Here is a 23,815-nt window from a genome sequence, read left to right as displayed (position 1 = left end):
AGAATCGATGTTTCTGCCATAAGCCCTTCATCAGGATTTCCTACCACACTCTCGACTCTGATCTCCAGCATCTGCAGTCCTCACTTTCTCTCTGTATGTGATAGTCAGAGTTCTTATGGTGCAGTGGTCCAGGAGACCCAGGTTCAAGTCTCACATATGCCAGAAGTGTGTAATAACATCCCTAAATAAATCATTTAGAAAATATCTGGAATTATGAGGAAGGTTACCTTCACTTGTGTAGCAAACGTAAATATCGGTAAGCAGTGAAGTAATTTGGTAGAATGAAAGACCTCTGGGAAATAGGAGAAAGAATTTATATAGAGACTACCAGACTGAATAGCTGGAATGTAAAAGTAGGTTTGGATGGCATGGACAGAGACTAAAATCAAGATCAATGACACAGAGTGCAGCATGAAGCCAGAGCAAGCCAAGTGTACATGTTTAACAACTATGACTCCTGCCATGAACATAGAGTATGGTCCTTGCTTTGTCTCCATTAAAACAGCTGAAATAAACAATGATTGAAAGTTGAGGTAAGGATGAGGAAGGACACCCTCTTTACCCCCATTAATTTCAATATAAATGACTTAACTGCACAACAATTGCTGTTCCTAATATTTCACAACTACATGTGGTTCTCTCTTTAGCATTGATGCATTTGTTCTTCAATTTTGCTACAAAAACTCCACAGACTGCATTAAGTGTAATAATAAGATACTGAATGTGTAGTTCTAAGCCAATCTCTATGACAACCAGGTTGATTTGGTCTTCTGTTTCCTTATGTTTTTGAAAAGAGGATATCAACTGTTATATTTGAAATATATGCAAGGGCATCATTTATGCATCCTAACAGAACTGTTTTTTAATGCAGGGGGCTTCACTGATGTGATTACTAATCAGTCTTCTTTCATTGTTTGTTTGTAAAGTTAGGGTAATCAGTGACCAGTGGCACTGTGGGTGGCATTCTCTGGCTTCTGCATCATAAGTTTGAGACCCACTACAGAGCTTGTCGAACATGGAATGTGCGTTCACAACGTGGCAAAACAAGTTGATTGTCAGCCTGTAAATCCACAAGTGGTTCGCTGCCAATTCATTTCAAGCTAATTACCTCTAAACCAACCAGGATTTAATGATGATTCAGGGATTTAAGGGGACTTGCAAGCTCCCCTTACATGTCAGTAAGCTGTCGAGCAATAACTACTGGGGCTTCTTGTGGGTGGGGGTCAGGTCCCTCATTAACGGGCACTCAGAGGCCTGTTAATGAGAAGCTGTGGGGCTTTTGATAGCCACTTCCCACCCTTCCATCTGGCACCTCTGACCCATTTGCAAGTGATCCCCTCTCTGTGAAACCCATTTCACCAGCTCCTGTCTCCAGGGATCCAGAAACAATCCTTGATGAAAACTTTGGAATATCACCAGCAGCTCCCAGTTGGGGAGAGCTGCCAGCCTCTAATTAGCTGGGAACTTTCAGGGCTTGACTTTCTCCTTTCTTAGGTGCTCAATGGCTTGGGAAGCCCACGACTGGCCAGATCAGTACATGAGTGTACATGATTGTTGCTAGTGTACAGTAAGCCATGTCTTGTTAGTGACAAGAAACTCTTCTAGTTAGACCAGGATGTGGTTCACTCCCACCCCCCTCACACTAGATTGTACAAGCTCACTAGGATGGTGGCAGTAGCCTTTGTCATGAGCAACAACTTATACAACGTAGTAACCTAGCTCTGCCCATACAACATGGTGGGCAATGGTGGGGATTTGATTTGGATGCTAATACAACATGCTGAGCAGCAGTGTGAGATCTTTAGATGCAGCTTTAAGTTACCTACTCATACAGCACTGTCAATAGTTAAAGATTTAAGCACCCTATAGAAGAAACTTTCGTGGCAATTCTCAAAGGAGAATACTTCAGCAAATGGTAAATGTATTTCTGACTTGTGAAGGGATAGATTTCAACAGCAGAGTTGGCTCCCTGGAGAAGGAGAATTAGTATTTCCAAAGCAGGTACAGACTGCAATATAAAGCAGTGATCTGTGGGAGAAATCCCAAGTCAGAATTTAGTGATGAGCGAACAGACATTGGAGTTGCTATGAATAAAGCTTAAAATCCCTGGTGGGCCAGGGGAAGTGTTGCAATAGTGAAGTAATCTAGACTGGGAAAGTGAGAAGTTAAAAAAATATACTGACAGCTCAGTTCAACCACAGCAAGAAGGCATGACCAAAGAAATGGAAATAAGAGGCTCTGAAGTAAACATTGATCTGAGGTCACAGGTACATGGTCACTATGAATCCAGTCATTAAAGTCATAACTTTGGGTAGATTAAAACAACACCAAATTAAAATAACATCATAGTCATTTCAAGAAAACATTTAACAGAAGAGGAAATAATCGAGTATTACATTCCAAATCACTGCTCAATCAGTTGGTTCACAGAGGGCTTTAAATTGATGAAAATTTATTAAGTCATTTGAGTGCAAACTTGAGCTAAGTTCACTTTGGTAAAACAGTTTGGGCAGATTAGAGCAGCATGGAGAGTACACTAGAATACATAAGCACTAGAGTCGCAACAGAGATCAGAGTATCATGGCAGAGGACTGAAGGTTTATAAACAGTATGGCAGTAGCAACAACAGAGACCTAAGCAATGCAGGAGAGGACTGGAGATATATAAACACAATAGCAGCTGAGAAGATGGCATTACAGACTCAAAAGTGGACCGTAAATCATCAAAATACAATGAAAGCCTGAGGTCACAGGACAAGAGGTAGGTGATTAATTTGTGGGTACTGCAGCTTTATTTTCGATCTTCATTTTTATTCTTTAAGTGAAAGACCTTTACCAAACCTACGGCAAAAGATCTTTAACTTATTAGTGGCACCAGTACTAGCCTGTCACTCATAAATCCAATTCGGAATTCAGAAGGAACATCATAAACCCAGAGGGTGGTGAAAATATTGAAGTTGCATTCATGTGAGATTGAGGTTCACACAAAGAGACATTTGATAAACACATGAGAGAAAGGAAATAAAGGTTTTATTGATAAGATTAGATGAGGTAGAGTGCAAGGAAGTTCAGACCCAGTGCGTAAATGTTAGCATTGACCAGTTAGGCTGAATGTCTCATTTTAGTATTTTTCTATAATTTTGTAAATCCTATGCAATTTGGGCAAATGCTTGCTTTCTCAAAGAAGTTTCTATTCAAATATTATTCCACTGGGGAGGTGTGGGGCTACTACTGATCTGTTGCTGTAATTTTAACTGGAGGCGAACAACACTATCCTCCTTTCACCCCTCTCTCAACCCTGCCCCAACCCACTTGGAGAAACTGTAAGGAGGACAATTGGATCCTCCCTCCAGGAATTACCTTTCCATGCTACAGCTCAGAAGGCAATGCACACTCTTCAGATTGGAGACTGGAGATGGGGACCCAGGCTGCTGAAATGGGTGTGTTTAGAAACATAGAATTATAGGATCATACAGTACAGAAGAAGCCCTTCAGTCCATTAAACCTGCATCACCAAATCTATGCTAAATATATTTAATCCCACCTTCTATCACTAGGACTTTAGCCTTGAATGCTATGACATTTCAAGTGCTCATCCATATACCTTTTAGAAATTATGAGGTTTCCTGCCTCAACTAACCTCCCTAGAAGTTTAATCCAGATCCCCACCAACCTGTGAGTGAAAAAGGTTTTCCTCAAATCCCCTCTAAACCTCCTGTCTTTCATCTTAAAATGATGCCCCTCTGTTATTGGCCCTTCTTAAACAAGGGGACACCATTAGCAATTCTCCAGTCATCAGGGACCTCACCCATGTTCAAGGATGCTGCAAGAATATCTGTTTAAGCCCAGTTATTTCCTCTCTCACTTCCCTCAATAATCTGGATAGATCCCACCTGGACCTGGGGACTTATCCACCTTAATGTTTTTTAGAATACCCAACACTTGCTCCCTCCTTGTGCCGACTTGACCCAGAGTAATCAAAAGTCTATTCCTAGCCGCAACATTCAACATGTCCCTCTCCTCAGTGAATACCAATGCAAAGTTCTCATTAAGAATCTCACGCATTTTCTTTGATTCCGTGCATAACTTTCCTTCTTTGTCCTTGTGTGGGCCAACCCTTTCTCTAGTTACCCTCTTGGTCCTAATATATGAATAAAAAGCTTTGGGATTTGCCTTAATCCTGTTTGCTAAGGATATCTCATGACCCCTTTTGGCCCTCTCAATTCCTTGTGTCAGATTGGTCCTACATTCCTGATATTCTTTCAAAGCTTCATCTGTCTTCAGTTGCCTAGACTTTATGTACACATCTTTTTTCTCCCTTCGATTAAAGGGTTCAGCTGTTTTCTATTCATCCTTTCCATGCCCCACATAACATCTGTCAGATCCCCCTCTGCCCCAAAGTCTAATTCCACCTTGGTATTCTTAAAGCTTTTTCCTAGTTGCTTCATTAAATATTAGGCCCCTAAGCCCTCACCTCATACGATCTCTCAACCTGCCCCCAACCCCCACCCTCACCCAGTCCTAATCCCCCAATAACATGCCAATCCAAAAGCCAACTAACCCCTAAAAGTCTCTAATAATGCTCACATACCCCACTCATCCAAATGGACCCATATGGCCCCTACACAACGCATTCCCAACACACAAACTCCCTTTCAGTCCTATGGTACCTTATGTCAATTTAGTGCCACTCATGCCAACCCACCATCTTTCTGTGTTTTTTTTTGCTAAAAGAAAATCTTTCAAGGACTATGGGAGTCAATGCCCAGCATTTACTGCCAATTCCTAATTGTCCTTGAGAAGGTGGTGCTGAGTCACAATCATTAACAGATGTAATCCGTGATGGGGAGATACATCAACAGTGCTGTTAGGAAGAGAATTCCAGGATTTTGATTCAGTAAAAGTATAGTAACAGTTTAGTAGTTCCGCCCTTGAGCCCCGCCCCTCCAACTGCCACCAAGACAGAACCCCACTGGTTCTCACCTACCACCCCACCAACCTCCATATACACCGTATCATCCGCCGTCATTTCCGCCACCTTCAAACAGACCCCACCACCAGGGATATATTTCCCTCCACTCCCCTATCAGCGTTCTGAAAAGACCACTCCCTCCGTGACTCCCTCGTCAGGTTCACACCCCCCACCAACCCAACCTCCACTCCCGGCACCTTTCCCTGCAACCGCAAGAAATGCAAAACTTGCGCCCACACCTCCTCCCTTACTTCTCTCCAAGGCCCCAAGGGATCCTTCCATATCCGCCACAAGTTCACCTGCACCTCCACACACATCATCTATTGCATCTGCTGCACCCGATGTGGCCTCCTCTATATTGGGGAGACAGGCCGCCTACTTGCGGAACGTTTCAGAGAACGCCTCTGGGACACCCGGACCAACCAACTCAACCACCCCGTGGTTCAACACTTTAACTCTCCTTCCCACTCCACCAAGGACATGCAGGTCCTTGGACTCCTCCATCGCCAGACCATAACAACACGATGGTTGGAGGAAGAGTGCCTCATCTTCCGCCTAGGAACCCTCCAACTACAAGGGATGAACTCAGATTTCTCCAGTTTCCTCATTTCCCCTCCCCCCACCTTATCTCAGTCAAATCCCTCGAACTCAGCACCGCCTTCCTAACCTGCAATCTTCCTGACCTCTCCGCACCCCCCCCACTCCGGCCTATCACCCTCACCTTGACCTCCTTCCACCTATCGCATCTCCATCGCCCCTCCCCCAAGTCCCTCCTCCCTACCTTTTATCTTAGCCTGCTGGACACACTTTCCTCATTCCTAAAGGGCTTATGCCCGAAACGTCGAATCTCCTGTTCCTTGGATGCTGTCTGACCTGCTGCGCTTTTCCAGCAACACATTTTCAGCTCTGATCTCCAGCATCTGCAGTCCTCACTTTCTCCCCTAGTTCCAAGTCAAGTGTGGCATGGAGGGGATCTTGCAGGTGACAGTGTTTCTATGCATCTACTGCCCTTGCTCTCCTCAATGGTAGAAGTTGTGAGTTTGGGAGGCGGTGTCAAAGGAGCATTGGGGAATTACTGCAGTGCATCTTGATGGCAAATACTGCTGCTACTGTGTGACAGTAGTGGGTGTGCGTGCTGTAGGTGATGAATGAAATGCCAAACAAATCCACTGCTATGTCTTCGATACTGTCGAGCTACGTGAATATTATTGCAGCTGCACTCATTGGAGATGGAGGGCATTGCAAATAGAGTGTATTCCACCACAATCCTGACCTATAATTCATTTAATGGCCTTTAGGAAAGTCAGTGGGGAAGTTATTTGCTGCATAATTCCTAACTTCTGACCTGTTTTTGTTGCTACAAAATTTACATGGCTGGCCCAGTTCAGTTTCTGGTGAATGATAACCTCAGGGTTTTTGCAGTGAGGGCATTCAGCAATAATGCCATTGAATGCCAAGAACATTAGAACATATGAACTGGGAGCAGGAGGAGGCAATTCAGCCCATCAAGCTTGCTCTACCATTTAATATGATCTTGGCTGAACTATCACATCCTGGCCTCAACTCTACCTCTTTGTCCGCCCCTCACAACTCTTTAATCCTTTATTAATTAAAAATCTGTCAATCTCCTCTTTAAAATTATTCAGTGTTCCAGCATCCATTATACTCTACAGTAGTGAGTTCCACAGATTCATGACCCTTTGAGAAAAGTTATTAGAGACATAGATATGTCCACTCTTCGGTCCAACTCGTCCATGCCGACCAGATATCCCAATCCAATCTAATCCCACTTGCCAGCACCTGGCCCATATCCCTCAAAACCCTTCCTATTCATATACCCATCCAAATACCTTTTAAATGTTGCAATTGTACCAGCCTCCACCACTTCCTCTGGCAGCTCATTCCATATACATATCACCCTCTGAGTGAAAATGTTGCCTCTTAGGTATCTTTTATATCTTTCCCCTCTCACCCTAAACCTATGCCCTCTAGTTCTGGACTCCCCCACCCCGGGGAAAAGACTTTGTCTATTTATCCTATCCATGCCCCCCATGATTTTATAAACCTCTATAAGGTTACCTCTCAGTATCTGACACTCCAGGAAAAACAGCCAAAGCCTATTCAACCTCTCCCTATAACTCAAATCCTCCAACCCTCCATCCTTGTAAATCTTTTCTGAACCCTTTCAAGTTCACAACATCTTTCCAATAGGAAGGAGACCAGAATTGCAAGCAATACTCCAACAGTGGCCTAACCAACATCCAGTACAGCCGCAACATGACCTCCCAACTCCTGTACTCAATACTCTGACCAATAAAGGAAAGCATACCAAATGCCGCCTTCACTGTCCTATCTACCTGCGACTCCTCTTTCAAGGAGCTATGAACCTGTACTCCAAGATCTCTTTGCTCAGCAACACTCCCTAGGACTTTAACATTAAGTGTATAAGTCCTGCTAAGATTTGATTTCCCAAAATGCAGCACCTCACATTTACCTGAATTAAACTCCATCTGCCACTTCTCAGCCCATTGACCCAGCTGATCAAGATCCCGTTGTAATCTGAGGTAACCTTCTTTGCTGTCCCACTACACCTCCAATTTTGGTATCATCTGCAAACTTACTAACTGTACCTCCTATGCTCACATCCAAATCATTTATATGAATGGTGAAAAGCAGAGGGACCCAGCACCGATCCTTGTGGTACTCCACTGATCACAGGCCTCCAGTCTGAAAAACAACCCTCCACCACCACCCTCTGTCTTCTACCTTTGAGCAAGTTCTGTATCCAAATGGCTAGTTCTCCCTGTATTCCATGAGATCTAACCTTGCTAACCAGTCTCCCATGAGGAACCTTGTCAAACGTCTTACTGAAGTCCATATAGATCACATTGACTGCTCTTTCTTACTTTTTCAAAAACTCAATCAAGTTTGTGAGACATGATTTCCCACACACAAAGCCATGTTGACTATCCCTAATCAGTCCTTGCCTTTCCAAATACATGTACATCCTGTCCCTCAGGATTCCCTCCAACAACTTGCCCACCATCAATGTCAGGCTCACCGGTCTATAGTTCCTTGGTTTGTCCTTACCACCCTTCTTAAACAGTGGCACCGTGTTTGCCAACCTCCAGTCTTCCAGCACCTCAGCTGTGACTATCGATGTTACAAATATCTCAGCAAGAGGCCCAGCAATCACTTCCCTAGCTTCCCACAGAGTTCTAGGGTACAACTGATCAGGTCGTGGGGATTAGTTTAGATTAGATTAGATTCACTACAGTGTGGAAACAGGCCCTTCAGCCCAACCAGTCCACACCGTTCCTCCGAAGAGAAACCCACCTAAACCCATTCCTCTACATTTACCACTGACTAACACACCTAACACTGTGGGCAATTTAGCATGGCCAATTCACATCTTTGGATCGTGGGAAGAAACCGGAGCACCAGAAGAAATGGGGAGAAAGTGCAAACTCCACACAGACAGGCAGGAATCGAACCCAGGACCCTGGTGCTATGAGGCAGAAGTGCTAACCATTGAGCCACCATGCCACCCTATAAAGGGGACACCCAGATTTGAACTGGGGACCTCTTGATCTGCAGTCAAATGCTCTACCACTGAGCTATACCCCCACCTATATCCACCTTTATGCATTTCAAGACATCCAGCACTTCCTTCTCTGTAGTACAGACATTTTCCAAGATGTCACCACACTACAAGTGTGGCCTACCAATATCCTGTATAACTGCAACATAACTTCTCAACTTCTATACTCAGTGCCCTGACAGATGAAGGCTAGTTTGCCAAAAGCCTTCTTCTTGCCCTGTCTACCTGTGACTCCACTTTCAGAGAGCTGTGAACCTGAACTCCAAGGTCCCTCTGTTTCACTACACTCCTTAAGGCCCTACCATTCACCATGAACCTTCTACCTTGATTTGACTTTCCAAAATGCAAGACATCACACTTACCTATATTAAACTCCATTTGCCATTTCTCAACCCACTTCCCCAGCTGATCAAGGTCCTGCTGCAATTTCTGAGAACCTTCCTCACTGTCCATGATACTGCCTACTTTAGTGTCATCAGCAAATTTACTAATCATGCCTTATACATTCTCATCCAAATCACTAAAATAGATAATTTTACTGTCCCACATGAGGAAACATCTGCTCTGCATCTACTCTGTCAATACCCTTTACCATCTAATATATATCAATTAAGTCTCCTGTTGTTCTTCTAAACTCTAGTGATTATAGGCCTAAATTGCTGTACCTCTCTTCATAAGACTTCTCCTTCATCTCTGGAACTAATCAAGTAAATCGTCTCTGAATTGCCACCAAAGCAATTACATAATTTCTCAAGTAAGGGGACCAATTGTATGCAGTACTCCAGATCCAGTCTCTTCCATGACTTGCACAGCTACAATAACATTCCCTAATTTTATACTCCATTCCTTCAGCAACAAGTGCCAAATTGTCATTTGCCCTCCTTATTACCTGCTGTACCTGCAAATCAGCTTTCTATGATTCATGCAAGAGGATACCCAGAACCCTCCCCACAGAAGAGTTTTGACGTTTCTTTCCATTTAGTTAATAAGTTGCTTTTTTCTTCCTTCTAACCAAATTGGATATTTCACACTTATCCATGTTAAAGTCCATCTGCCACATTTTGATCCATTCACCTAATTATCCAAATCCATTTTTAAGTTTCTTATTTCTTTATTGCAACTTTCCTACCTATTTTACCTACAGCAAATTTTCTGCCTGCCTCCAAGTCATTAATGTAGATTATAATAGTTGCAGTCTGAACACTGAACCTTGTGACACCACACTAATTGCAGCTTGTCAACCAGAAAAAGACCCATTTAGTCTAACTCTCTGCTTCCTATTGGTTAGCCAATCCTCTATCGAAACTAACATTTTGCCCCAACCTCATATGATCATATCTTATGCAATAACTTTTTGTGTGGCACCTTATCAAATAACTGCTGGAAGTCCAAATATACTCCAACAACAGCAGCCCGATTATTCACTTTGCTTGTTACATCTCTGGGGAAATGATTATTTTTTCTCGTGTTTGACATAGTCACTTTCTGGCAACTGAGTGACATAAATGTTGTCATTCCAAGGCCAGATGTCATTTCATCACAGGCAGACCTCAAGAACCACTCTCAGATGAAATAAAGTTCTAAGTTCTGGAAGAGCACAGCAGTTCAGGCAGCATCCAACAAGCAGCGAAATCGACGTTTAGGGCAAGTTCTAAGTATCTATTATAGATTTACCGTATTTAAAATAAATAGTCAATCATGAAAACCCATTCAATAACATTTAAATCTTTGCAGGTACGTAATTACTTATAAAAAGAAGCATTTGCATTCATAACTTTACATTAAGGATGTAACCTTACATTAATCCTCTTTGAGATGTTAATCAAACTGCGAACTTACAGGCCCCCACTGGGATAACAACAGGTTGTGGAAGTACATGAGTAAAAATGCTGCCACAATGGGCAAGTGCTGTCAACAGCCTTCAAATTGTTTGGAACAATTCTTTTAATCAGACAAAGGCAGGCAGTTTTTTTTTCTCTTTAAACTTTAAAAGGTGGGGATTTACATAACTTGACAGTTTACAAATGTGACATTCCTTGTGTATTTACATGTACTTGTTATATGCACTGAATTAAAATAGCCCAGGTAACTGACAATTCTGCCCTGTGTGCTTCATGACTCACCCTCTTTCTCACGGGAAAAAAAGGATCAGCCTTTTATAAACTCTGCAAAAATCTGGGCTGCCACCTTTCCAATGTGAGATTGAACTGAACCCCTGTCAACCTTTTCAGGTGGATGTGAAACATTGGAAATTCTGCTCAGGTCCCTGGCCTATTATCTTGAGAAGAGATTTCTCCAGAGATCTTTATGATTTTTCACCCAGTTGTTAATAAGTGACAGATTTAAAAAGTAACTAATTTGCCAAAAGGTTGCAAACACAAGACATGTTTTAATCCAATTTCATGATATTTCCATTTATTATTTGCATTTGAAACATTCAGTAAAGTTGTTGCACTTGTAAAATGACTTTTGAACAATGTTATGTCATTTAGTAAACTGTTGCTGTTATTGTCTACACTGCTCATTCGAATATATATAGGAGCTGAACTGGAAAACTGATATTCCCCGTCTCATTCAAAGTAATACTTACAGTTAGCATCAAAGCAGAGCAAACACCTGCCACAACAGAAATAAAGGCATACTGCACAAATACATTACCACATTCACTTAACACTCTGTCATAAGAGTCTAAATATCCTGTGAAAGCAGAATCTATTTTAATCTATTCACATTTTTTGTGTAAAGTGTTTATTTGCATAAAGTATTAACTCATCTGATCTTTTTTACATGCATCATCCTCAGTAAGATTCCTGTTCTAGTGGGCCACACACTGTGCACTGCTTTGCCAGACAAAGATGCATTAGTGGTCAACTGCAAATTAAAATTGACTCACTGTATGAGAAATTTAGGTTGTGCTTCTGACATTTGTTCAATTGGACAGAATGGTTTGCTTTTAGGGATTTAACCTGATGTTTCAGCCATTGCTTGTTCTGTCATAGTTTCAAAGCATCCAAATCTGGCACACTCACGCAATTAAAGATGAAACAATATGTCGTTACAAAACAGGGGATTGAATGGCAATTCAAACTTCGTTCAAAAATTGCGCAATCATTTTCACAAGTTGAGGATTACATTTAAACATAAAACCAACATTGTGGTCATTGGATATCTGAAACAAAAGCAGAAAATGCTGGGGATACTCAGCAAGTCTGGCAGAGAGAGGAACAGTTCACATCTTCACTGTTAAATCACTGCTGCTGCTGACGTGTTGGACCTTTTCAAAGTATTCTGTTTTTGTTTTCTAATATCCATTCTATCTGATAATTCATGATTACAGAAAAGTTGCATCCCCCATAGAATCTAGTTGTATTCTGTTCTTCACAAGTATTAACGTTGCCTTTGTCATGGCCACAAATCTTAACCCTGGATCACATGTGGGGGTATTGAACTTTAAAATGTAACAATTTTTTTTAAGCAGATCAAATACAGTCAAAAGATGACTACAGATGTAATTTCAGTTACATCATCATGGAGAGGAACACTGCCATGCCTGCAATATCAAAGAAGCTTCAAGGGACTAACGCACTAGAAACTGAACTGTAAACTCCTATGAGCATCTCAAATGGTGAAGTAGTCTGGGTGAGAGGCATGTTTGCATTTTCCCTTTTCAATATTACATAGGGTGTAATCTTTCCAGGCCTCGAATGATGTGGGCCATGACGAGAAAGTGGAGAAAATCACATGAGATGGCCAGTCGGGAGTTTTTAGATTAGATTAGATTACTTACAGTGTGGAAACAGGCCCTTCGACCCAACAAGTCCACACCAACCCACCGAAGCGCAACCCACCCATACCCCCACATTTACCTCTTACCTAACACTACGGGCAATTTAACATGGCCAATTCACCTGACCCTTTCTAGATGTCTGGAACAAAAATCTAATTTTCCAACCAAACTTTGCATGGAGAAAACTAGATTCTTGCAAGTGAGAAGTGAGAGGCTATTTGCATGCATTAGCCCCTCTTATTAGTTAATTTTGCCCCATTACATGCAGTTTCCTATTCTCTCAACTGATGGATAGAAATTAGATAGTCACAATCCCTGACATGAAATGTTACTGGGCAACTCCAGCTCATAGTTTGCTCCACCTGACTATTATCTTGGACACTAAGCACCAACATTATGGGGCATACACCTTGGGCAAAGACTGCACACATTCCCCATCCACAGACCTTGGCACTCAGCAAGTATCAGCTTTACCACACCCTCATGGCAAACCTCTGATCCACTTATACTACAGTGATCATGCAGCACTCACTCACTTTGTGCCTGCTTTGGTTATCACAGCATTCCTGCCTTGCCTTTTGATGCTTTTTCCCCTTAGCCACACTTTGAAAGCTCACAGTATTTCTATCTTGCTCTGTTACTTGCTGCAGATACAAGCCAAATAGCTTCTATGGTTAACAGTCAAGGGGTGGACATGTTGCTGCACTGCACTGTGCTACGTCAATCGCACATCTAAAGCGTTCACCATGTCTCAAAGAGGAGTAATCTCAATCAGGCCAGAGGAGGCTGCCATCAATCAGGGGATCCGTGTACATTAAGTCAAAGGCATTGACCAATCTCAGTCCCAGGAGTTGGATCAGTTGCCCACTTGGGGCAGTCAGGGTTAAGCGGTCAGTTTCACTACAGTCACGGTCAGTCCAGCAGGTCCATAATTTCACAGGATTCATGGAAAATCAGTTAAGGAGATGCTCACAAGTGAGTCCAGAAGGGGGCACAATCAGTCTTAGGATCAATCTTGGGGTCATCAGGGGCCATGCCTCTTCTCGGGAAGTCAGTGAGGCAATTGAGGGAGTACAATGTACATGGGTGCCCATAGGAAAGGGTTTATTAGTCAATAGTCACTGTAAAGGTGACCTCAGCAAGGAGAATGTGAAGCATGATGGTATGCAAGACTAAACTGTAGGACCGAGGATAAGGGTAATGGTAACAGCTACAAATGTAAATCCAGTGCCGGATGGAAACATGTGAAGGTCAGTAGTGATGGGCTGGCCATGCAGTGTCAGGACAAAAGGGAAGTGGAGGCGGCATCTTGCTTACCAGGCACAACTTGCAACTCAGGCAAACTGCAAATTCTTGCACACACACACAGACTGAGCAGAGTCAGTGGTTATTTTTTTGTCTTAAATACATGCTCCACTTGTGGACAATGTCAGCCCTTTCAAGGAGGAACTGCATTAATCGGTTACCTTCGCATTACATGTTGAAGTCACTTGTAAATATTGTCCGATTGTGTTGGATACAAATACTGGCAATCTTGACCATAAAATTGGGTCATTGCAGATTTAAGATCATCATCTCTGTGAAGCGGAAGTAATCACAGATGATTTTAAAGTGACAACCACAAAGCACAAAGATGATGTGAGATTTCGTTAGCTGCACAGTGGACATGGAATTGATTCCTACTCACCTTGAACTTATGAACTTTAAGTATTCACCAACATGCTCTTCTATGTAAAGTCATTTTGCTTAGGTGATGTGGGACTGTGAGGATAAGATCTAAGTGTTTACACAGCACTTACAATCTCCTAATGACTGCTGGTACATTCATCAAAATGATGTCCTATGTCAACATGTTCCTTGTTGCACTTCATGTAAGCCTATGCTATAACTGTTATTCGTGACCAATGAGAATGCTGACTTTTCGCATTACTAAGGAATTGTTCTGCTTTTAAATGCCCCTGAAAGGATTAATTGCAAATGTGACTGATGTTTTCATTCATAACAGGTGTTATCATCGCTGTTGCTGTGGTGCATCAAAGGTAAATGGATGGGGAACAGATGTGTCAGCAAGCACAGGGTCAGCAGCAACCTCCTGTGGATGTCAAACAGCTTCTATATAAGGAGGTCACAACTGAAGGTCCATCACAATACGCAGGAGTATCAGAAGGGCCAGAGTCTTTTGTCCTCAGTGCAACTTCCTCCAATTGAGTGAGAGAAGAGTATTTCCACAGCCTGAGGATTTCCTGGGCCACTTTCCCAGAACTATACCAGATGCTGGAGCAAGATCTGCAATATGAAGGAATGAGTGGCCATCTGATTCCAGTGACCGTCAAGGTGACAGCTGTTTTGAATTTTTAATGCCACTAGCTCCTTCCAAGGAACCACAAATGTATCAAGGCTGTTACCAATGCAATTTGTGCTGGACCACACTGCTTTATGTCTTTTCCTCATGACTAGGCAACATAGTTGTTTCCCAAGGTACAGGACATGATGGACTGTACACATGTTGTGTTGAGATGGCATTTCATTATGGAGTTCATCAACATAAAAGGGTCCCATTCTATCAGTGTGCAAGCCAGATTACAAGTCTACACCAGGCATCCTGGGAGCTGACATAATGGTATCCTTGAGAATTCTCATGTTCCTGCTGCATTTCAAGATGCCTCACAGGGATGGATACAAGTATCAGTGGGCTCTCCTCTGTGCTCATGACTGATGATTAAGTTTGACAACTCCTTTGATTGAGGCACAGCGTAGACATAATGCAGCCCATTCATCATGCAGATCTATTGTCTCCAGATAGAAAGTACCACATAATCCCAATACAATGTGCTATGCAGAACTGGAGCAGGCAAACAGGGAAAGTGACAGATTCCGAAAATCTGAGAGAGTGACAGTTGTCTTCTAAGGAGGAAGATGAGGACATTGAGCAGGAAGGCTATCACCTTCTGCACGACAGAGCACAATAGCATCAAGTGCAACAAACCAGATGGGACTCAATTGACACGAAGTCCCAACAAATGTGTGGGGTACAAGGATTACTCATTGATGATAAATATGGTGGTACTCGAAGGCAGGCAATCTGTTTCTGTTCTTAATGCCAAATGTAGCTTCCATGTATTTTATTTTGTTCACGTTTGCTGCTGCTGAATAAAAGTCAATGGTTTGAAGCCTGTGAAGGCTTTCCTGTATGTGGTGTCTCACATGCTGGAATATATGGGGACTTTGGGGAAAGGATAGCATTGACATAGGCAGGGTTGTAAGCTGGGATGTGACATAGGTCAGGCAAATTGTGTAGCTTGGTGCTTATATAGCGATAGATATACAAACGTGCAGTTGCATGAGCAACGAAGTGTCAGCTGTGCTGCCTATGTGCCCGAAGCCAGCAGTCATGGGTGGTTACAGTATCCCCATGTGCACAGTGAAGGGCAACTCAGGACTGCCAACAACTCATCAGTGCACAGCTAGGATTCAAAGTGCTAGAGATCCCAAAAGACCCTGACAGTGGTAAGTACTTTCACCTGGAGTGAGTAGGAGAACACGATGAGTGGCACATGAAGGAGACATGGTACATGGTTGATGAGGTGAGTTGAGTGGTAACATAAGAAAAACCATCTTATGACTCACAGACAGAAACCCTCTGTGAAATATTTCAAAAATCAAAACTGATTTCTAGTAAGATTCAGCCCACTGGGACTTGGGCATTAAGAACAGAAAAAGAAACAGAAGCAAGTTTAAACTGTGGTCTGTGTGTGCTAGTGGATTGAGATACATTTATGTTTTAGCCTGGGTTCAAGCATCAGTGTGTTGTGAAAGTCACAGTCAAAGAACAATCCAGTAGTCATCCTTTCATTGCAAGGTTCTCACTCTGATTGTTGGAAGGCAGCTAGCAAGCCAAAGAGAAAGTGGACAAAAGAATTTCAGCTAGCCTACAAGGCTAAGAATCCCAAAATGAACTGTTCACAATCTACTCTTCACAAATAACTGAGACTGACCTTTACAAGCTTTAACTTTTATCTTTTCTGGACTCACTTTACATTTCTAGCCTTGTGTATGTGTGGTGTGTTATTATTTCTTCTAGCAGATGGTAACTTGTAAACTCACTCTTTCATTAAACAAAGAAAGCCTGATTATATTGGCCCCTTTTAAAGCATAAGATAAGTTGGGTCAGGGCAAAACGTATCAATGAGGGAGGGGTTCCTTTTTAATCACTTTGCTGTGACCAACCGAAATGACCAAGTGAGTAAAGAAGAGAAGCCCAGTTCATCTTTCCTCATCCAGAAGCTTGATAATTTGAGATATCTTGTCTAGAAACATATTAAATGAGAATTCTTTCCCAGGAACTGGTCATTAAAGGTCTTCCCAAACTAATAGCAGAGATTATTGGATAAGAAGTCAATTTTGCAGTTCACGTTCCAAGAGTTTGCTATTGTTCAATTGTTCTCTTTGATGAGTGATGCTAACTATTCTTTTCAAACGTTTCTCCTCTCATCTTAATCTGCTGTCGTCTAGTTTTGGACTCTCCCACTCAAGGAAAAAGGCCTTGGCTATTCAACATATCAATGCCCCGCATGGTTCAGGCTACTCCTCAGCCTCCTTTCCTCTTGCTGCCCTTGTTCACTTTTAGGGAGACATGTTGCATTAATACCAAATGTATTCTGCATCAATAATCATCTTCTGGTTCTCCACAAAATGCCTTCCAACTGTGCATTTATTTTAACTCATTCATAGGATGAGGGTGGCATATTGCCCATCCTAACTGCCCAGAAGGCAGTTATGAATCAACCAAATTGCTATGGGTCTGGAGTCACCAAGTAAGGATGGCAGTTTCCTTCCCGAAAGGACATTAGTGAACGAGATGGGCTTTTCCCCATAATCAATTATGGATTTGCGGTCATCATTAGATTCCAGACATTTTTATTGAATTCAAATTCCACCATCTGCCCAGGTCCCTAGAACATTACCTGGATTAACAATCTAGTGATAACACCACTAGCCCATCACCTCCCATCATATTCTGTTAAATTCTTTCCATTAGAGTGATATCTTTACTTGCGTATCAATTACCAATACTGGATGCTAAGAGCACAACCACTGACAGCATCCAGTGGTACTGGGAGACATGCAATTTTTGTGTCTGGAAAGGAATATGCAAAAGATACAGGTCAATGACAGCTTGACAGTAACAGAATTAGACACTACATTGACACTGGAGGGTGGCCTGTATCTTTAAGCAGTTGCAGGCACTGAGCTTTACAGCACTACTTGCATGATAACATTGATTTACTTTTGTCCGTATTGAATTTTTAACTAATAATATTTCTGCTTTTAAAATTGGCATGCAAAGAGTTAACATCTAAGGCCACAAAGCTTATCAGGTAAAAGTTAACAGCTGAAAGCAAACAATTGTCACAGATTGTTCTCACAATGTACGTTTACTTCAGCTCATGCAGTGGGGTCAGATGTGTTAATTGGTTAAGGCAAACTATCATTTATAATCCTAAACACCTTGTGGCCATGTTGAAGACGGTTTCACTGTCAGAAAGGACCTCCGCCACAATAAATGGTTGTTTAATCTGGTCCAATCAAGTGCTGATTTACCAGAAACGGAATGTGAAATCATCAACATTATGAAGCAAAACCATTTCACTAACAACTTGCTCCACTACCGTTTAATAACAACCTGCTCAACTACCGTTTCACAAACAAACTGCTCCAATACCATCTCACCAATACCCTGCTCAAATATCATTTCATGGACAATCTGCTCCAATACAATTTGCCAGCAAACTACTTCAATATCACCTCACTAATAGCCTGCTCCAATACTATCTCACTAACAACACTCCAATACCACCTCAGCAACAACACTCCAATACTATCTCACTAACAACACTCCAATACCACCTCAGCAACAACACTCCAATACTATCTCACTAACAACACTCCAATACCATCTCACCAACAACACTCCAATACCACCTCAGCAACAACACTCCAATACCATCTCACCAACAACACTCCAATACCATCTCACCAACAACACTCCAATACCATCTCACCAACAATGCTCCAATACCATCTCACCAACAACGCTCCAATACCATCTCACCAACAACACTCCAATACCATCTCACCAACAACACTCCAATACCATCTCACCAACAACACTCCAATACCATCTCACCAACAATGCTCCAATACCATCTCACCAACAACCCGCTCCAATACCATCTCACCAACAACGCTCCAATACCATCTCACCAACAACACTCCAATACCATCTCACCAACAACCCGCTCCAATACCATCTCACCAACAACGCTCCAATACCATCTCACCAACAACGCTCCAATACCATCTCACCAACAACGCTCCAATACCATCTCACCAACAACACTCCAATACCATCTCACCAACAACACTCCAATACCATCTCACCAACAACACTCCAATACCATCTCACCAACAACACTCCAATACCATCTCACCAACAACACTCCAATACCATCTCACCAACAATGCTCCAATACTATCTCACCAACAACGCTCCAATACCATCTCACCAACAATGCTCCAATACCATCTCACCAACAACGCTCCAATACCATCTCACCAACAACACTCCAATACCATCTCACCAACAATGCTCCAATACCATCTCACCAACAACACTCCAATACCATCTCACCAACAATGCTCCAATACCATCTCACCAACAACACTCCAATACCATCTCACCAACAACGCTCCAATACCATCTCACCAACAACACTCCAATACCATCTCACCAACAACGCTCCAATACCATCTCACCAACAACACTCCAATACCATCTCACCAACAACGCTCCAATACCATCTCACCAACAACGCTCCAATACCATCTCACCAACAACGCTCCAATACCATCTCACCAACAATGCTCCAATACCATCTCACCAACAACACTCCAATACCATCTCACCAACAACACTCCAATACCATCTCACCAACAACACTCCAATACCATCTCACCAACAACACTCCAATACCATCTCACCAACAACGCTCCAATACCACCTCAGCAACAACACTCCAATACCACCTCAGCAACAACACTCCAATACCACCTCAGCAACAACACTCCAATACCATCTCACCAACAACACTCCAATACCATCTCACCAACAACACTCCAATACCATCTCACCAACAACACTCCAATACCATCTCACCAACAACGCTCCAATACCATCTCACCAACAACACTCCAATACCATCTCACCAACAACACTCCAATACCATCTCACCAACAACACTCCAATACCATCTCACCAACAACACTCCAATACCATCTCACCAACAACACTCCAATACCATCTCACCAACAACGCTCCAATACCATCTCACCAACAACACTCCAATACCATCTCACCAACAACACTCCAATACCATCTCACCAACAACCCGCTCCAATACCATCTCACCAACAACCCGCTCCAATATCATCTCACCAACAAACCATTCCAAAACCATCTCACCAACAACATACTCCAATACCATCTCACCAACAAACTGCTCCAATATCTCACCAACAACCCGCTCCAATACCATGTCAACAAAAAACTGCTCCATTACCATCTCACCATCACCACAAATTGTAGCAGATTCAAAGCAAGTACTCCAACACCTTGTTGGGGAAAGAAGGGACTCTCAATAAATTCAACATTCACAGCATGGCTAAAACCTTGAGGAACAAACAATCACACAGTTTGTCATGAATCTGGTGCTGGTCAGCAAAGAGGCCCCCTGATTACACATTGAAGAATAAGCAGGCTCTCAAATCGGGGGGTAGAACTTTGATCAGTTGGAATGTTTGACAGAGACTTCATATGCAAGTAGAACATTATAGGAATCTCAGAAAGGTGTGCTGTGGCAGGAAACTGGAGCACACACAAAAAAACCCATGCAGACACAGGGAGAATGTGAAAACCCCACACAGTCACCCAAGGGTGGAATCAAACCCAGGTCTCTGGCGCTGTGAGGCAGCAGTGCTAACACATGAGCCATCGTGCCATCAACTGGCCCAATTTACCTTATTAGTATTCAGCTTTTTATTACCAATATTTCTAAGCTTGACAAATACGTTAGAATTCGAGAAAATGCAACATGGAAACCGTGGTATCTGACAAATTAATCTCTGCACTGATTCGAAGAAAAGTCATTGCTAATATTCCCAATTACAGTTATAATACAAGTGCAGTGTGTAAGGATTGGAAAGGTTTGAATAAGTTTCAATCGGTGGCTTGAAGGAAGATTAAAGTGGTGCGACTCATTGAGTGTTCCATTCTTTTATTAGACTCTTGAGATCGCAATAAAACTCAGCATGGGTCTTTACAACACCTTCCCTGACTTGAAGAAAGGTTAAGTGATGCAACATCCTGAAAAAAAGTTTCAACACATCTATCATTCATTACAGTAGCACTGTCAACAGTGACAGCTGGAGAGTTTGTCCCTGGGCTGTACAGCTAATTCAAAGGCTACGTAGCTCCGTGCTTACTTTTGCAAATCTCTGTTCCCTTCACAGCACATATCATGTTGGATTACTTGGGTAAATACATTTAGTAACACAAACAGCAATGCCTGCTGCTTCCACCCACAAATAGGAACACATATTACCAAGCATCATCATGGCCTTGGCCACATCTCACCTGAAGACCAGTTATTGCCGGTGCCAAATCATATTCCTGTCGGTCTCTGGATGTCCATTAGACTTGAAGACCTTCTCACATGAAGATGAGCAGTCCAGCACAATATTCTCCATCCCGCAACTCCCAAATTTCTTTCATTCATTTATGACATGTGATTGTCACTGACTGAACCAGCATTTTGTTGTCTACCCTTAACTGCCCTGGAGAAGGTGGCACTGAGATGTCTCCTGGAACTGCTGCAGTCCATCTAATGTAACTATCTCATTGGTTATCACCATTTTCAATGAAAGTTTGCAGAATTACAGAAATATTATCTGTTCCATTTGGTTGTGGGATCTGCTGTTTAACATGTTGCCATGTGTTTCAGTTTCACCAGCACCTCATCATTAGATCCAGCTGATGCTGCACCTGGCATGCTCTCCTGTACTAGAATTCAAATCAGCTTTGGTCCCGCAGTTTGGTGGTAATAATTGATCGGGGGATGTATTGGACCATGATGTTACAGATTGTGGTTGAATACAATTCTGCCTCTCTTGATGAATTGCACACTTCATGGATGTCCAGTTTTGAGCAGTAAGACCAGTTCTGCACCTATCACATTTAGAGTGGCTCCAGTATCAAGCAAAATGAAGCATGCTTAGTATAGAGTGTAGATGGGACATGGTCTCCACAAGGACTGTGCAATGGTAACTCCATTCAATAGTATCATGAACAGATTCATGAATAGTGGTGGCTGGTATGCTTTGCTTTGTTTTGTTGGTCAGCGCATCGAGTATAGGAGTTGGCGGTGGGGGGGGGGGGGGGGGGGGGGGGGGTCATGTTGCGGCTGCACAAGACATTGGTTAGGAAGCTTTTGGAATATTACATGCAATTCTGGTTTCCTTGCTATCGGAAGGTTGTTGTGAAACTTGAAAGGGTTCAGAAAAGATTTACAAGGATGTTACCAGAGTTGGGGGATTTGAGTCATAGGATGCACTCTCTCAGAGGAGCAGGTAAGGGCTGTTTGGCAGTGTCTCTTTGTAGACGCGGTTACGTTTTTTTAATGGTTCAAATTTAAAAGTTTTTTTTAAAAAAGCGTGGAGCGGACCTGGAAGCTGGTGTAGCACAAGCTTACCTGGGTAGGTTTTTCCAATAAAGGCACGCAGGAGAGGAACCCGAGGCACTACAGGGGTGCCTCTCACCCGCCTTCCTCCTCTAACCTAATAATAAGACCCGTTGTGGAAAGCAGGTAAGTGCTGCATTTTGCTTGTTCAATTTTTTAGACCTAGTTTTTTTAAAAGTTACTTTTAGAGGGATGGCAGTGAAGGCAGTGCAATGTTCCTCTTGCAACATGTTTGAGGTGAGGGATGCCATTGTCGTCCCTGCTGATTACACTTGCAGGGAGTGCACCCATCTCCAGCTCCACCAAGACCATGTTAGAGAACTGGAGCTGGAGTTGGATGAACTTAGGATCATTCGGGAGGCAGAGGGGGTCATAGATCGGAGCTTTAGGGAAGTAGTAACTCCAAAGATTGCAGTCAGATGGGTAACAGTGAGGGGGACTGGGAGGAAGCAGCCAGTGCAGGGACCCCCTGCGGTCATTCCCCTCAAGAACAAGTATACCGCTTTGGATACTTGTGTGGGGGACGACTTACCAGAGGTAAGCAATGGGGTTCAGGCCTCTGGCACGGAGCCTGTCCCCGTTGCTCAGAAGGGAAGGATGGAGAAGAGCAGAGCAATAGTTATTGGGGACTCGATAGTTCGGGGCACAGATAGGCGGTTTTGCGGGGGCAAAAGAGACTCACAATTGGTATGTTGCCTCCCAGGTGCAAGAGTACGTGACGTCTCTGATGGAGTTTTCTGGGTCCTTAAGGGGGAGGGGGAGCAGCCCGAAGTCATGGTCCACATTGGCACCAACGACATAGGTAGGAAGAGGGATGAGGATGTTAGGCAGACTTTCAGGGAGCTAGGTTGGAAGCTCAGAGCTAGAACCAACAGAGTTGTTGTCTCTGGTTTGTTACCCGTGTCACGTGATAGAGAGTTGAGGAATAGGAAGAGAGAAGAGTTAAATGTGTGGCTACAGGGATGGTGCAGGAGGGAGGGATTCCGGTATCTGGAGAACTGGGGTTCTTTCTGGGGAACAGGATGGTCTACACCTGAACCTGAGGAGCACCAGTATCCTTAGGGGGAGGTTTGCTAGTGCTCTTTGGGAGGGTTTAAACTAACTCTGCAAGGGCATGGGAACCTGGACTGTAGCTTTAGGGTGCAGGACCTTGAGTGTAGGGAGGTTAGGAACATGGCATCAATCTCGAAGGAGGGTGCCTGTAAACAGGAAGGTGGCTTAAAGTGTGTATACTTCAATGTGAGAAGTATATGAAATAAGGTAGGTGAACTTGCAGCGTGGGTTGGTACCTGGGATTTCAATGTTGTGGCTATTATGGAGACATGGGTAGAACAGGGACAGGAATGGCTGTTGCAGGTTCCAGGGTTGAAATGTTTTAGTAGGGTCAGAGGTGGGGGTAAAAGAGGGGGAGGTGTGGCATTGCTTGTTAAGGATAGTATTACAGTTGTGGAAAGGACAATGGATGAAGACTCACCATCTAAGGTAGTTTGGGCTGAGGTTAGAAATAGGAAAGGTGAGGTCACCCTGTTAGGAATTTTCTACAGGCCTCCTAATAGTCCTAGAGACGTAGAAGAAAGGATTGCGAGAATGATTCAGGAGAAGAGTCAAAGTAATAGGGTGGTTGTTATGGGGGACTTTAACTTTCCAGATATTGACTGGGAA

General features: G+C 43.0%; 1 non-coding gene across 1 annotated transcript; it reads right to left on the bottom strand.

The window, feature by feature from the left end:
- Positions 1-8,526: 8,526 nt before the first annotated feature.
- On the bottom strand, positions 8,527-8,598 carry trnac-gca (transfer RNA cysteine (anticodon GCA)). Its single transcript has one exon. It is a non-coding gene; the product is annotated as a tRNA-Cys (tRNA).
- Positions 8,599-23,815: the final 15,217 nt, after the last annotated feature.

The sequence above is a fragment of the Hemiscyllium ocellatum genome, chromosome 24 (genome assembly GCF_020745735.1).
Source record: "Hemiscyllium ocellatum isolate sHemOce1 chromosome 24, sHemOce1.pat.X.cur, whole genome shotgun sequence".
Classification (NCBI taxonomy): Eukaryota; Metazoa; Chordata; class Chondrichthyes; order Orectolobiformes; family Hemiscylliidae; genus Hemiscyllium; species Hemiscyllium ocellatum.
The sequence above is the reverse complement of the archived record's forward strand: the minus strand, read 5'-3'. Positions and strand labels throughout refer to the sequence as shown.